The sequence below is a fragment of the Triturus cristatus genome, chromosome 5_1 (genome assembly GCF_964204655.1).
Source record: "Triturus cristatus chromosome 5_1, aTriCri1.1, whole genome shotgun sequence".
Taxonomy (NCBI): Eukaryota; Metazoa; Chordata; class Amphibia; order Caudata; family Salamandridae; genus Triturus; species Triturus cristatus.
In genome coordinates this window covers 341,941,502-341,955,801 of record NC_140587.1, presented here as the reverse complement: position 1 = coordinate 341,955,801, position 14,300 = coordinate 341,941,502, and positions in this window count along the sequence as shown.

Genomic DNA, 14,300 nt, shown 5'->3' with positions numbered 1-14,300 from the left:
CACGCTTCTCTGGGAATGTGACGGCATCTGCTGCAATGGCGACACTCTTCTCCAGGGATGCGGGTCGCCTCGGTGATGTGATGTGACTGCATGCTTTCTCAGTGATTCGACAACTGCGGCTGCAGCAGCGACACTCTTCTCCGGTGATGCAACAACTTCTGCTGTGATGGCCACACTCTTCTCTGGTGATGCGAGGCGCTTTGGGTGATGTGATGGCGACAGCGGCGGCACGCTTCTCCGGTGATGCGACGACAACGGCTGCGACATGCTTCTTCGTCTTGAGTCCCGCTTCCAGCTCCCAGCGACACGCAGTCTCTCAGAAGGCCAAGCTCAACAACAGGCACTTCAATTCCCAGCAAGGGAAGGCAGGGGAGCTGGTTGGTGAAGTTTGTTGTCCCTGAGACTTCAGGAGGGGGCAAGCTCTATCTCAAGCCCTTGGAGATCCTTCACAAGTTGATTTGAAGAGTACAAAGTTCCTTTCTCCTTTCTTTGGCAGTCAGGCAACCACTGAAGGCCAATCCCCCAAACAGCACTCAGTTAGGGATAGTCTCTTCCTCAGTTTCTCGGATTCCGCTCCTCAGCAAAGGTTCTTCTTGTGTCCCAAAGTGATCTTAAGTTCTGGGGTCTGGGTCCCCCCTTTTATACTCATGTTCTCTTTGTTCTCCGAAGGCAGAGAGGGCTTTGCCTAGTCCAAAACAGTTCTGGTCAGTCCTGGATCACTTTGTTGACAACACTCCTTATTTCTTTTCACAGTATAGGCCAGGGACATCAGAAGCACCACAGAAGGTGGAGCCAGCATTGTGGAGGGAAGGCACAGCCCTATTCAGGTCCCAGGTGCAACTCCTCCCACCCATCTAAATGCAGATCTCTCTATTCAGCCCTGTGCTGACTAACCCTGTCTCCTGGAGTCCCCCAGCCCCTGTCACTCAAAATCCAGACAAGGAATACACAACCTAGCGGAGGCAGGCTTGGATAGTTAGGCAAGAAAATACCTACTTTCTAAAAGTGGTATTCTCAAACACAAATGTTAAAACCAACTTCACTAAAAGGTGTATTTTATAATTCTGAGTTCAGGTATACTAAACTCAAATTTCTACCATGTTCCCTGGGTCAGTTAGGATTATAAGATGTTATAATCAAACTGCCCATCTGTACTATGGGGAACAGGTAGCCTTGGAATAGTGAAAAACAACAATGGCTGTAAGTTACTATTAGGACATGCCGCACACACCAGGGAATGTCCTGCCTTACACTTACAATGCACCATGCCCTTGGGCCTACCATAGAGGTGTCTGCTATGAAGAAATGGGAAGGCTTAGGGACTGGCAAGTGGGTGCACTTGGCCAGTCAACATGGCAGTACCAGACTGCACATAGGCTCTGCAATGGCAGGCCTAAAAAACACACTTCACAGGCTGTTTCTGTGGGTGGCACAACTTGAGCTGCAAGGCCACCAGCAGCATTTGATTTACAAGCCCTGGGCACACTCAGTGCATTGTACTAGGGTCTGACAAGTAAATCAAATCAGCCAATCATGGAGTCACTAATCCATACACCGATTTTACCATAGGGAGCACTGAGAGAGAGACAGGTATATACCCTGCCTGCTTTGTTGGAGAGATGCAAGTGGTGCACCAGACCGTGGTCGGAGAGCATGACCCCCAAGAGGGCCCTGTCTGCATTGTTGCCTGCTTCCAGTGAACGGGATCAGTCCAGCACCACGTCTTGCACTAGGTTCCAGCCCCCTTCTATTAGGTAGTGGGAGGTCCTAATCTCAGTGAGGAGATGATTAAGTTGAAGGAGGAAAGGGTACTTAACGCATGGTGCCCATTCCCCAAGCTTCAGCTTGGTGAAAAAATACCGGCCATCTGGGTCTGATCAGGCCTTACAACAGTGATGGGTAGTGACCCGCGGAGGAGAACCACAACTGTGCATTTCCAAGGTTTTCCATCACCATCTCTGCCGGCTCCGGGTAACTGCTGTGCACCACTCTCCCCACCCAATCCCGGTGCAGCTATTTGGACTCTAGGTTGGCAAGGTGTGTCTCCTACAACAGGGTTACATCCACCCATTTAGCCTGTAGATTTGACAACACCTTCTTGGGGTTTATGTAGTGCGTTAGCCCATTGACGTTGCACAAGATGATGCACAGAGGGGGCTGAGCCAGGTGCTTGCACACCCATAGTATCAGGGTGTGGATCTGGCAGCGGCACAGATGTCAAAGTTACAAGGGGGGCAAGGAGGTGGGGTATAGCCTGGGAGTGAGAGGGTACTGGGGGAGGTAGAGAGAGAGAGGGGTAGGGGAAAAGAATGAGAAGGGGAAGAAGGAGGGGGAGGTGAAGAGGAGTGAGCAGAGTGCGAGAAAGGGTGAGGCAGCAGACAGGCACACAGGCCTCTTGGACATGTCCCAGGGCGGGCTGCTAATGTGCCAAAAAGTGGAGGGGGTAGTTTGGGGCTATGACAAGGAGACATTAACTAGTCAGCACTAAACCAAGGTCAGGTCTCAAGGGCCGGGGTTTGTAGGCTGCGGGTCTAGGCTTGTGGCACAACCACGCCACAGTGGGTCTGCCAGAAAGAGCAGGGCAGGAAAAAGATAGAGATACCCAGTGTGCAGGTAGAGCCACAGTTGAGTTCCTGGGACCTGTGGTTCTGGGCATCCCCCAGGGTCCTGACAGCAGTCAATGCTGCATTCCAGGGATGAGGAAGCCTGAAGGTCCAGATGTATCATCCAAAATAGAGTGAGGAGATGCTTGCAGGACAACTCTGCTGAGGCCCCAAGTGTTGAGTTAGGCGATGATGTTATACGTAGTTGCAAGCCATTAGCTCAGGGACTCCTTACCACTGGGTTAGCTGCTGGCTAGCAGGCCAAACAGGCCCAACAGTTGGGAGCGTAATAATACATCAAAAATGCGTGAAAGTGCATCAAATGCCCACCGCTCCGTAACATGGAGAAGGGATCTGCTGGGGTACATCAAACAAGCCAACAAATAACAAAACATAGCTCAGCCACATAAAACTATCTTCTGCTGGCTGTGCATTTCTCTTAACATAAAAGAGAAGAAGTACAATCATGCAACAGGGTACTCATCCATCTGCCAATGGAGAGTCACTGCCCCAGGTCATCTGTGCCCAAGGCATGGGGGTGCCGTGCCAGGAGGTTCACCAACCATCTCAGCCATCGGGGTGGATGGGCTTCAATGGCAATGGGGATTTGTCTCAGCCCTGGTCTTACATGATCAATGCAACTGCTTTGAGGGCCAGGTCCCTATTGTCCCAGGAGCCAGACACCATCTCTTGATCTCTGCCCCTCTCATGTTACCTGTTGCTGTGCTATTGGCTGCCTAAGGAGGTGGGAAGAGGCGGTGTGGTGGGGGTGCGGGGACAGGAGTGTGACTCTTGGAGGGTAGAATACATTGCATGAAAAGGCGCAGAGCTTCCAGGTCAAAAAGTGTCTGGACGTGCCATCCTTCCTTATCCACATTTGTACTGGCTCAAATAGTCCATACTTAATGTCAATTTGGCAGAGCTGGGGCGGGAGGAACTCTTTCAACTGTCATTGGTCTCTCGTGAAGAATCCTAAGCTATATTGATGTTGTGCCCCTTGTGGTCATAGAGCCCAGGCTGTGTGTACTTGCTCATGGTGGAGGAAGCAGGCTATAATGGGACGAGGCCTCCCCAGTTGGTCCTGTCACACAGGGCCCATGCAGTGCACCCTCTGGAGTTCCAGTAGTGGGATAAAGGTGAGTCCAGTGAGGGTGGGAAGGAGACCTTTGAGGAACCACCTGAAGTCCGCAACCTCAGCACATTCTGGGAAACCAAAGAAGCAGACATTGTCTGTGGTTTCTGTTGTCCAGGTCGATGATCTTGCTCCTAAGGTATAAGAGCTCCTGGTCCCTGGTACCCCTCTGGAATGGTGTTGAGGTTGTCTTATACAGCCAGTGATCCATCCTATCTACCCGGTTTTGGAAGCATGCTATGTCCGAGCAGATGGATTTGGTTTTGGCTGCAAGGTATGAGATTTTGGAGTCCACTCCTTCCAGGCGTCGATGTACTGCTGTGACCTCCTGCAGAATGTGCTCCATGGTGGAGTCCTGCTGTGAGCCTGTGGCGGCCTCAGTTGGTCCAGTGGCTGGTGCTTCCGGCGGTGTTGTCATGGTGTAATGTTAAGTTACCACCACTGAGAAGAGCAGCTGCTGAGTGGTTTTACTGGTGGATTTGTCAGGGACACTTCCAGTTCTGAGATCCCAGGCCTTTGAGGGGGCTGCAGCCACACAAGGAGTAGTGTAGAAGATGCCGGTGCTTCTTCTGTCTGATTCCCCACTGCTGATGCTGACCCAGGTTGTTGCTTATTGCAAGGCCCCCTCTTCACAGTCCTGGCTGAAGCTGTGCCAGTTCTGTGCCATAGCCAACCCCCTCACTTGTCCGCCTACCCCGGGCCAAGTGCCTCTGGTGTCAGCCCACTGCTAGGGGTGGGTATACATATGACAGGCCACTCACTCTGGTTTGGCATCGGTCGTCACATTCCGGGGCTGCTTTAGAGTGGGCCCACAGTGTGTGCTGTCAGGTGGCCTGTGGCCCAGTACGAGGTGCTGTAGCTCCCGGTCCTTGGGGAGGGGCTAGGGTAGCCTCTGAGAGCTTAGTCCTGGGGAGAGGTTTTGCAGTTAGGCCTCTGGCGTGGTGTAGGGAGAAGGTGGTTGGGGGGTGAGGTGCCCTCCTGGTTTCTTTTTGGTCACGCAGCAAGCCTCAGGTACTTCTCTCACTGTCAACTGTTCTGCTTGCAAAGCTCCTCCCTACATTTGCTGCTGGTGTCTCTGTCCTATATCCAAGGTGGCTGCTGGGCTCTTCCTCTCCTTGCCCTCAGCCCCAACAAGTTCACTTGTGCACAGCAATGGCAGGCCCAACCAGTCCCAGGGTGCGCTCCACTGGTGAGCACTGAAGTGGTGCATCTCAAAATGGCAGTCCCCTCCTGTTGCCTGTCTTCTTCCTGTGGTGAGAACCAGTTACTGTGGCTCCTGCACCCCAGGTGTGACAGGGTATGTCCAATGCCTGGACCCAGTGTCTGGGTAAACGTGCTGCCCCGCTTCTCATCTCATTGTGAGGCTGCTCCAGGTGCACTTTGATGTAGAGCCCACCTGCATCTCTCTTTGGTATGAGGGTGGGGTTCATTGGTGAGCCCCACCTCTGGTATCTGCAACTAGAGGTTAGAGGTATTGCCCCTCAGTTCTCTGCCAGTCCACAGTGTGTCCTTCCTGCGTAGTGGCATGATTAGGGCCTGCTCACCCTCCCCTGCTTGGCCAGTATCCGTGCCTTTGCTTAGAGGGTGCAGGTCCGATGGTGGGCTGGCCTCCGATGCCTACTGCTGGGGTTGTGATGGGTCACCCCGTTGTTATATGCCAATCTGGTTTGGGCCTCTCTGGCCTGTTGCCAAAATGGCAGCCAGCACCCTTTCCGTGCCTCAGTCTGCCTCCTCCTGGTGATTATCAGGGGTGGAGAATGCTGCTTTCCTTCTCTGCTCGGGGATACATGGACCGTTTAACCTTGTGACCCAGGAGCTGTCAGTCTTTGGGCCCCATTGAGTGTACCCTGAGTACCTGCAGTGAGGTGGGGGTGGGGCTGTCTGTCCTTGATAGGAGTAAGGGTGGGCGTACGCAAAGTGAAGTTCGCACTACGCGAGCTACGCGTAGCACTTCGCGAACTGCATAGTAACATGTTCGCACTGTGCAAGATGTTGTTTTCAATGATTGCACAGTGCGGAAAAGCAACCGGCACTGTGCAATCATTGAAAATGGCATCTTGCACAATGCGAGCTGTAGTTTTCTGCTGTTCGAGTAGATTTTTATTCGAGCGGCAGCTTTCTCAACGCGAACTGGTAGTTTCTCATCGCGAGCGGTCGCGAGCATACGCGCCCCCTCGCAATGAGAAACCTGACCTCCTCGCGTTGGGAATCTCGCCGGGAGGTTTATTTTCCATTCTCGCGATCGCCAACTTGATGTTGCTGATCGCGAACAAGGAAAAAGACTCGCCTGGATGTCATTTTGCTTGCTCGCGGTCGCCAACTTGACATTGAGGACCGCGAGCAAGCAAAAAATGACCGCAGCACTACGCAACACTACGCTACGCGTGTGCGCACTGTGCTACGTGCAGTTCACGTAGTGCGAAGTAGCGCGAACTTCGCAAACTACGCGAGCGTAGCGTAGTGCTTCACCCAGGCTTAGATAGGAGCATTCCAGAGTTGATGCAAGAAGAGTCATGCCAGTCCCTACTCCAGGTTGATGCTTCACCCCTCTCTGTAGACCCTCCTCACGGTGACTAGCCCTGGCCGCTGTTCTTCTGTTTTTACTGGTGCTGCTATGGTAACAGGCCCTCCATCCTGATGCCCCAGTCAGGACAGAATTGCATAGACCCCTCTGGTCACCACTGCGGCATACAAATGTCTTCCACCTACTTATAAGTCCCACTGGTGCGCAGGGCTCAGACTTAAGCAGCCATCTTCTCTCGTGGCCAGACCCCCCCCCGCCAACCGTGTCTTAACAACCATTCTAGAAACTATAACAAGTTTACAACAGGAGGCACAAGTCTCACAAGCGGAGAACACGTGGCAGAGTTGTCTCTCAAGGGAAAAGTGAACAGTAGAAGACTTGGGGGAAGCCATGGACATTAACATTACCCCTGGCTGGTTGAGGCACTTTATCTAGCCACAGTACAACTCCTTCCCCTATTGGAGGGGCTGATTTTCAACCCCCTCACATCCGCTTCCCAAATTTATCAGGGTCTCAAGAGTGAGGTCAAAGATGTCTCAGAACAAGTGGTGAGTCTCCCATATAAATGCGGGTCTGCGAGTCTCAGATGAAGGAGGTCAAAACACAGAACACAGAAAAACACATGCAAGTCAATGAAATCCGAAGCCTGTTAAACCCAAAAGAAAGAGATAAAAGGGGGATTTGAAATTGTGCATGTAATATGGTAAGAATAGGCACTTTATAAAATATTGCAGAGTTAGGAATAAATTAACCGAAAATCAAACTCCAAGTATTAATCAGGTGGTAGGGATATCTTTGTTTGGCAATGCAATGGATCTAGAAAACTGAATCTCTTGGTTAAGACTAGGGTTGCTTGTTCAAGTGAGGCTGTTACAGAGACCTCAATAGTTTTTGCCAATACCCTGTAAAGTTCAGTAGCTCATATAAACATTAATCTGCTGATACAGTTACTGGACAGGTTCAATTAGGAATCTCAGAGTTCTTGGACTCTGGAGCCACTGGCAATTTATTTGCTCAGCATTTTGCCCGGGAATTAAAGATTCCTTGTATCAGAAAAGACACCCATGAACCAGTGAAAGCCGTAGACAGTGCCGCTTTAATGACCAGACCAGTTTGGGGTGAAGCATTTAGAGCATACAAGGTTTGATATAATTGATGCACCACTGTTAAAAAGTCACCCTTTTGGCTTATTTACCCCTATTTGTGCTTAATGGAACTAGTGGTAGCTGACTCTGACTCTGGGCTCTGCAAGCCTTTGTTAAACGCAAACATCTACATTGAGGCACACTTATATAGGCAAGTCCTACCCTATAGTCCCTAGCATATAATTGGGTATGGCAGTTTAGAGGCCAGCAGCCTTTGCTATACTCCATGTGTGCACTGGTGAGAGCCTAAGATCATTTTAAAATGCAGCCCTGTTATGTAGCACTGCTTTTAAAAGTAAGATTTACTGTAAACTCGCCTTTGGTGGTACGGTCACTGTGAAGTAATAAACAGAATCGTTTTCACATATTAGGAACCCCCAGGTCTACCCTAGGTGTTCCAGGGGTGGGGGATCTTGTAACTATGAGCAGAGGCTTTATCAAAAGAGATTTTTATAAACCTTGGTGAAGAAGAAATTGCACTTTTCATTTTCCCTATTGAAGATAGTTAGCCTCATAAGCTAAGATGGCAATATGTTATGGGCGAATAACTATTGCTAAGAGAATGTGAAAAATATAAATCAGAGACTGAACAGAATGCTATTGATGAATCCAGCAATTTAGCATTGTTCAATTTATCATAACTTATAGAGAAAATAAGTTATAAGACTTTCTTTTCTGTAAGCAAAAATCCAGCCTCCAACACTCTTCCCCGATTGGTCAGCCCTGTTGGGAATATGCAAGCTGCCTTGATTCGGTGATAAGTGGCCTGGCCGGGCAGAGGGTGTCTGATGGAGGGATCTTTGTGGGGCACAGGAATGCTAGTGCAGGGGGTTGGTCCTTAGAGCATCAGCTTCAAAAGAAGAAAAGGTCAAGGAAGCCTATCAGCCAGGGCCACCCTCTCTCCCAGCCAGATGGGAGGCTTAAGGAAGGAATTCACAGATGTGAGTGGAGGGCGTTTATGCAAATTTGGATGTAGTTGTCATGCTTTGGGTTATTGCCCTGGACCTCATTGGTCAGGGGTGTTCCATGCTTGTCAGCAGAGAACACTGAGCCTTTCAGTTCTGCTGAAGAAAAAAGATAGTCCTGCTGGAATTCTAATCTGCAACCAAGGGCCTTCCTGGTGAAAACTGCACCTGCTGCACTATCTGGGGCTAATGCTCTGAGGACTTTGCCTTGCTTCAAGAAGGAGTATGGAGTGGACTCCCTGCAGCTTCAGGTTAACAGAGCTTAACTGATTTGTCTCTAGCCAAAGTCCCCCTCCTGGTTTTCGTCCAGGGCAGGTGTTGACCAAGTGCATTGTAGGAATCGAAATCCAGGCCTGCCAAGGACCCTCTAGGATGTTCCAAATCCTTGGATTTGTGTTTTGGACACCTGGAACCCACTAGGAGACCTTCTGGAAGGACCTCCATAAGTTTGGGAAGGTTTGGGAAACTTTTGGGAATAAGCTCTAGAGGGGGACTAACTTGACTTTGAGGGCCAACCAGCAACCCAGCCAGGATTTCAGGTTTGTCCCACTGAAAAGCTCCAGAGGTCCAATTTCCAATGTTTGACCAGAGCTCGGGGAAAGGTAAGCCGCTGAACCCTCACCGAATCCGGACTGGTGGAGAGCATCGAGGGCCCCCTGGAGAAAAAGCTCCAGAAAAGTTTCTAGGTGTGAAGGTACAATTTTGATCCAGGTGTGGAGTATCTGAGTAGGGCTTCAGCGTGGTCGGTCTCAAACTTTGACTTTGTCCCTGTCAAGCATGACCAGATGTCTAGAATTGGCGTTATTGGTTTCTAAGCACTAGAAAGTGTTCATGCTTTAAAAATTCATATCTCTGGTTCCCTACTTTGGGTTTTGATGGTTTTAGTGTAGATTCAATTATAAAAATATTTCCTATGTTTATAAATTGGTGTGGAATTTTCATTGTGTGTTGTGTCTTACTTAGTCACTGGTGTTTTTAAATGCTTTACATGCTGTCCTCCTATGTTAAGCCTTGTTGCTCGGTGTCAGCTACTCTGGATTGAGCAACAGAATAATTTATATAAAACCTAATAAGGACCAAGTACCATGGTAGTGGCCTTGTAGCTGGAGTCAGGTGCCTATCTACCACTCCCTATAGCTCACCGTCCAACAACCACAATTTAGACTGATTCTTGACTGATTCTCGGGATGCCTTTGTTCACCCTAGGATAGTTTTTTGGGCAGCCTGTTCAGTTCAATGAATTCAACCTTTTGCAAGTCACATTGTGTGAAGAAACAATTGTTCTCTGTTTCAGCCCCAGACCATTCAGCCAACTTTCTAACATATGGAGGTGTGGAATAGATTTTGTCATTTTGATGTCAAATAATTTATTAATATTAAAATGTACTTTATTTTCTGAATTGGTGTCAGAGTTTCTTGTGTTGTGTTTTCACTTTATTAACGTTTGAAGTGCTGCATAAATACTTTACACATTGCCTCTAAGTTAAGCCTGACTGCTTTGTGCCAAGCTACCAGAGGGTTGAGCGCAGGTTAAATTGGGGTTTGTTTGTTTTTCACCCTGACAAGAATTGTGGTTGCTGCTTGAGTAGGGTTTCACCCCTTTCAACCAGTAACACAGTTTCCTAGAACTGCCATTGGTACGCTCTGCTATGAAGCACTATTTCCATTTAAATCTTAAATATTCTCATAAATAATTCATGTCTCTGGTTGCACTTAATGGATTTTTGTAATTTATGTGCCATTTAGTTCATTACATTTTCCTATTAGGTTTTAGATTTTTATTGATTGATGTTTTGACTTTCTTACTGTTTTGGTACTACGTAAATACTTTACACAAGCCTGGCTGCTTCATGCAATTGCTACCAGGTGTACGAGGTAAGGTTGGCATAGTGACTTTAAGGGTACACCCTGACAAGATTTGTGACTATTCCTTGAGGTGGGCAGTCGCCACCTGGAAAAATCAAATTATGTTTTAGGTTTCTGCAACTCCTGCAATTTTCCAGATTTACTTTGGGTGATTCTGTAGTCCTTTCTATGGGACATATTATATAGCTGAAAAGTAGGTAACGCTGGATGTGAACAGGTCATAAAAGTACTGCTCTGGTATATTCTCATTCAAGTACTGGGACAAGAAAGGGTTGAGGCAGTAATGCACTGAATGTTTCTTGTTTATTTTCAATACTCCAGTTACCCATCCTATTATCCTTCCTAGTTCTATTAATTACAGACCAATATCCTTTCCCAAGTTCATGACCTTCATCCAACTGCTTTGGGATGAGAGGAAGGTCTGGGGTCTCTTCCCCTATTATGGCCCTCATGAAAGGAGGTGGCTGAGGGCAGAGGGCAGAAAGAGAGAGAGTGGAGGCTGTTTTCCCATTTTCCCATTTTCTTCCTGAACCATCTGGTGTCTGAGAGAAGGTGAACTCCTGATTTAATAACTACTTGGATGAGGAAGGGTAATTGGTGTAATGAAGATTACCAGTAAGTAATTAGCACATTAGCCAAAAATCATACATCAAATCCTAAAAAAGCTAAGAGTGTTATTGTAGAGGTGGTACACCAGAGAGAGACTGGCAAATGGGGAGAATCCCCGATAAGCTACTACAGCTTGGGTAGCGTTTGTATTGTGTCAGACCCACCAACAGCTTCCTTGCATCTGACAGAGCCCGTCGGACTCAGTACTAGCAGTTTTAGAAAAATCTTGCTGACCTTGTCAGTAAATTGCTTCCCTCACTGCACAGCTCTGCCTGGTAGCTGTTACCCCCGGCTTCTTCCAGGCCCTGAGTTCAGGGCCCTGGTCCCTGGTGGTCCAGTGGGGAGCACCTCTGCTGCTGCTCTCTGCCCTATGTTATTCTGATTTCTGCCTTTTTGCTCCTCTGCTCTTTTTCACCTTCCTTTTGATCTATTTATTGCTTTTCTAAACTATAATTGCTTTTTACCATTTCTCTTCTTTCTCCACTTTTTGCACCTTTGTCTTATTCCTTGCCCTACCTCGCGGCTTCGCCCACCTCCAGCGCCGTTGTCCTGCTTCCTGCCTCTCAGCTGTCCAGCCCTCCCCAAAACTACTTAATGGCAGCTGCTGTGTAGGATCGCCAAAGGCAAGACAGTCAGCGCCCATCCGTGCCTGGACTGTGCCCTGCACTATGGACCCTGGTCCTGGGACTATCCACTGCTAGCACTCCAGCACCCTCCACGCTCTCCACTGCCTGCCATCTCATGCCACCATAGAACACCCAAGGCCTTTTCACCTGCGGCCACTACACCTTTGCCTGCCTCCACACACCAGATGCACCAACCGCACCAACCGCACTACCCTGAAGAACCAGACACAACCACCTCAGATTCAAGCTACTCAACACCCGCTCTCTCAAAAAACATGGTGTGGAGATCTTGGACCTGCTTGACTTCATATCCCCTGACGTCAACGTCTTAACAGAACCCTGGAAAAACCCCATCCCGGCTCTGGACATCGTAACCACCATCCCCGAAGGCTACAATATCATCCACAAAGACCGCATCAGCCTTCCAGGAGGAGACATCACCATTGTTCACAGAAACACGCTCGGCCTCACAACCAGCTCCGACGACTATTCACCCCACATTGAGCATCTCCACTTCCAGATCCAGACCAACCTGAATGTCACCCTATGTGGCACCCTCATCTAGAGATCTCCCAGACCCCACCCCCCTTCAGAGAAGCCATAGCTAACTTCATCGCTGTTAGAAATGGGGGTCTCTAGTTGGCAGAGGTAGGTACCTTTATCCAAATAGGGACCCTTGCTTCTAGTCGAGTAAGGGAGATACACACTACAGAGAACCCCTGGGAGCTTGAAATGAACCGACAGACTTATCCCAAAAGCAATGTGTAAAGTATGTGTACTCAAAACACACAGTAATACAGTGATAACACCACCAATGGACACCACACCAGTTTAGAAAAATAAAGGGGCAGAGTTACAACAGAATGGAAAGCGTGGTATTAAGCAAACATTGCTAATGCAACGCATCTCCATTCTGAAAACACAGGGATGTGCCGTATTCACAAGAATGCGGCTCACCCCTGCGTTTCCCCTAGCACTGGCGCTTAGTTCAGCTGCCTAGTACCAATGCAGGCATAGTGCAAGGGTGCCTGCATTGGGGGAAATGATTGATTATGTGCAGGAAGGTCTACCCTCCTGCCTCCAGTACATAAACAATTGTTTATGTGTAGGAAGGTCTCCCTTCCTGCACATAAACAATCATTCATAGCGTTTTGAAACCTCTATGTGTGCTTCTTATTGCAGCACATATAGAAGTTGCAAAACATAATTTTTTTATTGTTTATGTGCAAGAAGGGTCACCTCCCTGCACATAAACAATCATAGCCAATTTGCTTTTTCTATCTGTGCTGCACAAGGCAGCACACATGGAAACAGCAAAAACGAGGAGAAATAAAGCACTTTTCCTTGTTTCGCCAGTTTAAGGACCAGGTTTCCCTTTTTTCTTAATTTTGGCCCTGCCTCCTATTTATGCTACCCTTGTAAATAGGGGGCAGCATCAAAATCGATGGGTGTTGTGGTGGAACGCCCACAGCAACACCCATTGCCCTCCCCTTTCACGATAAGCACATTGTGAAAGGGTGCCTTATTTACAAGGCATCGTTAAGCCACGTTAAGTAGCTTAATGCTGCCTTGTAAATAAGAAAAAGCGCCTATCGCCAACACAACGCTAGTAAAAGTGACATTGTGGTGGCGATAGGGGCTTGTAAATATGCCCCCAAGAATCTTTATCTAAACTCAACAAGACCAAAATGACAAAAATACAACATACATGTAAAAAGAATATGACTTTAAAAAGGTTTTAAGCAAATTGGTCCATAGAAAACTAAGGATGCGTGAGTCTACACAAACTACCTGTAGATGCATCAAAATTCACAAAGCAAAATAGCCTAGAGAAACAAAGAGATGTGTCAGTTCCTAAATTTATGTTTATGTTTAGGGAATTTGTTGAGTGCACGTACACTGAAAGGTCTCTTGGCGCTAATTGGTGGTTAGAAGCCGTCCCGAGGTATGATTCAACGATAGGCTTGGTTGAACAGCCAAGCTTTCAGTTTTTTCCTGAAACCAATGTAGTCTGGTGTTAGTCTAATATCAATCGGTAGAGATATTCAAAATTTGGGGCCTAGCATAGAAAAGCGTGAGCCACCCATTCTCTTGTTCTTGAATCTAGGAGTTGTCAGCAGATTCATTGAAGCTGATCTTAGGTTTCAGTTGGGAAGGTACAGTGACATCTTTGTGGAGATAAATTTAGGACCCCTATCATGGAGTGCATTGAAAAGCATGCAGCCTGTCTTGAATATGAGAAGCCACTGTCAAACCACGCTCGATTCAATGCACAGGAGCAAAATGCCGCAAGTCTCCAATGCTTTTCCAGGGTTCTTCAGCAACCCGCACTTAGCAGCGTGTATACCAAACAAACCCCAGGGGGGAAAGGGGATGGGACAGAGAAGAGACAGTCACACTGCTTCTAATCTTTTCCTCTGCTTCTGACTCTTCCTTCTTGTCTTCTTGAGGCTAACACGAGTTCTTTTAGACTGCAAGATAAAATGACACTAGTTAATCCTGTACCCTATCTGCTATTCATCCTATCTAACTTAATCTAAATTGTACACCTATCCCGTCTTGGTGTGACCTTTGCCTCTCTTCTTTTTGTATTATTTTCTTGCTTCTGTGTGCTGTAACTAAGGTTTAATTGTGTTAATTCTTAGTTGTTGTTTCTCTCTTTCTTACATTATCTTTTTCTTTTACAGCTTCCTCACCTATTCTGGATAACAGCAGGGGCGTATAATTGGATTCTGTGTTGGTAAGTATCAATTTAATCAAGTCTTGCTTCACCTTACTTGAGGTATTATATTTCAATGTTTTGTTTTAGTTCTAATTCTTCTCATGTATT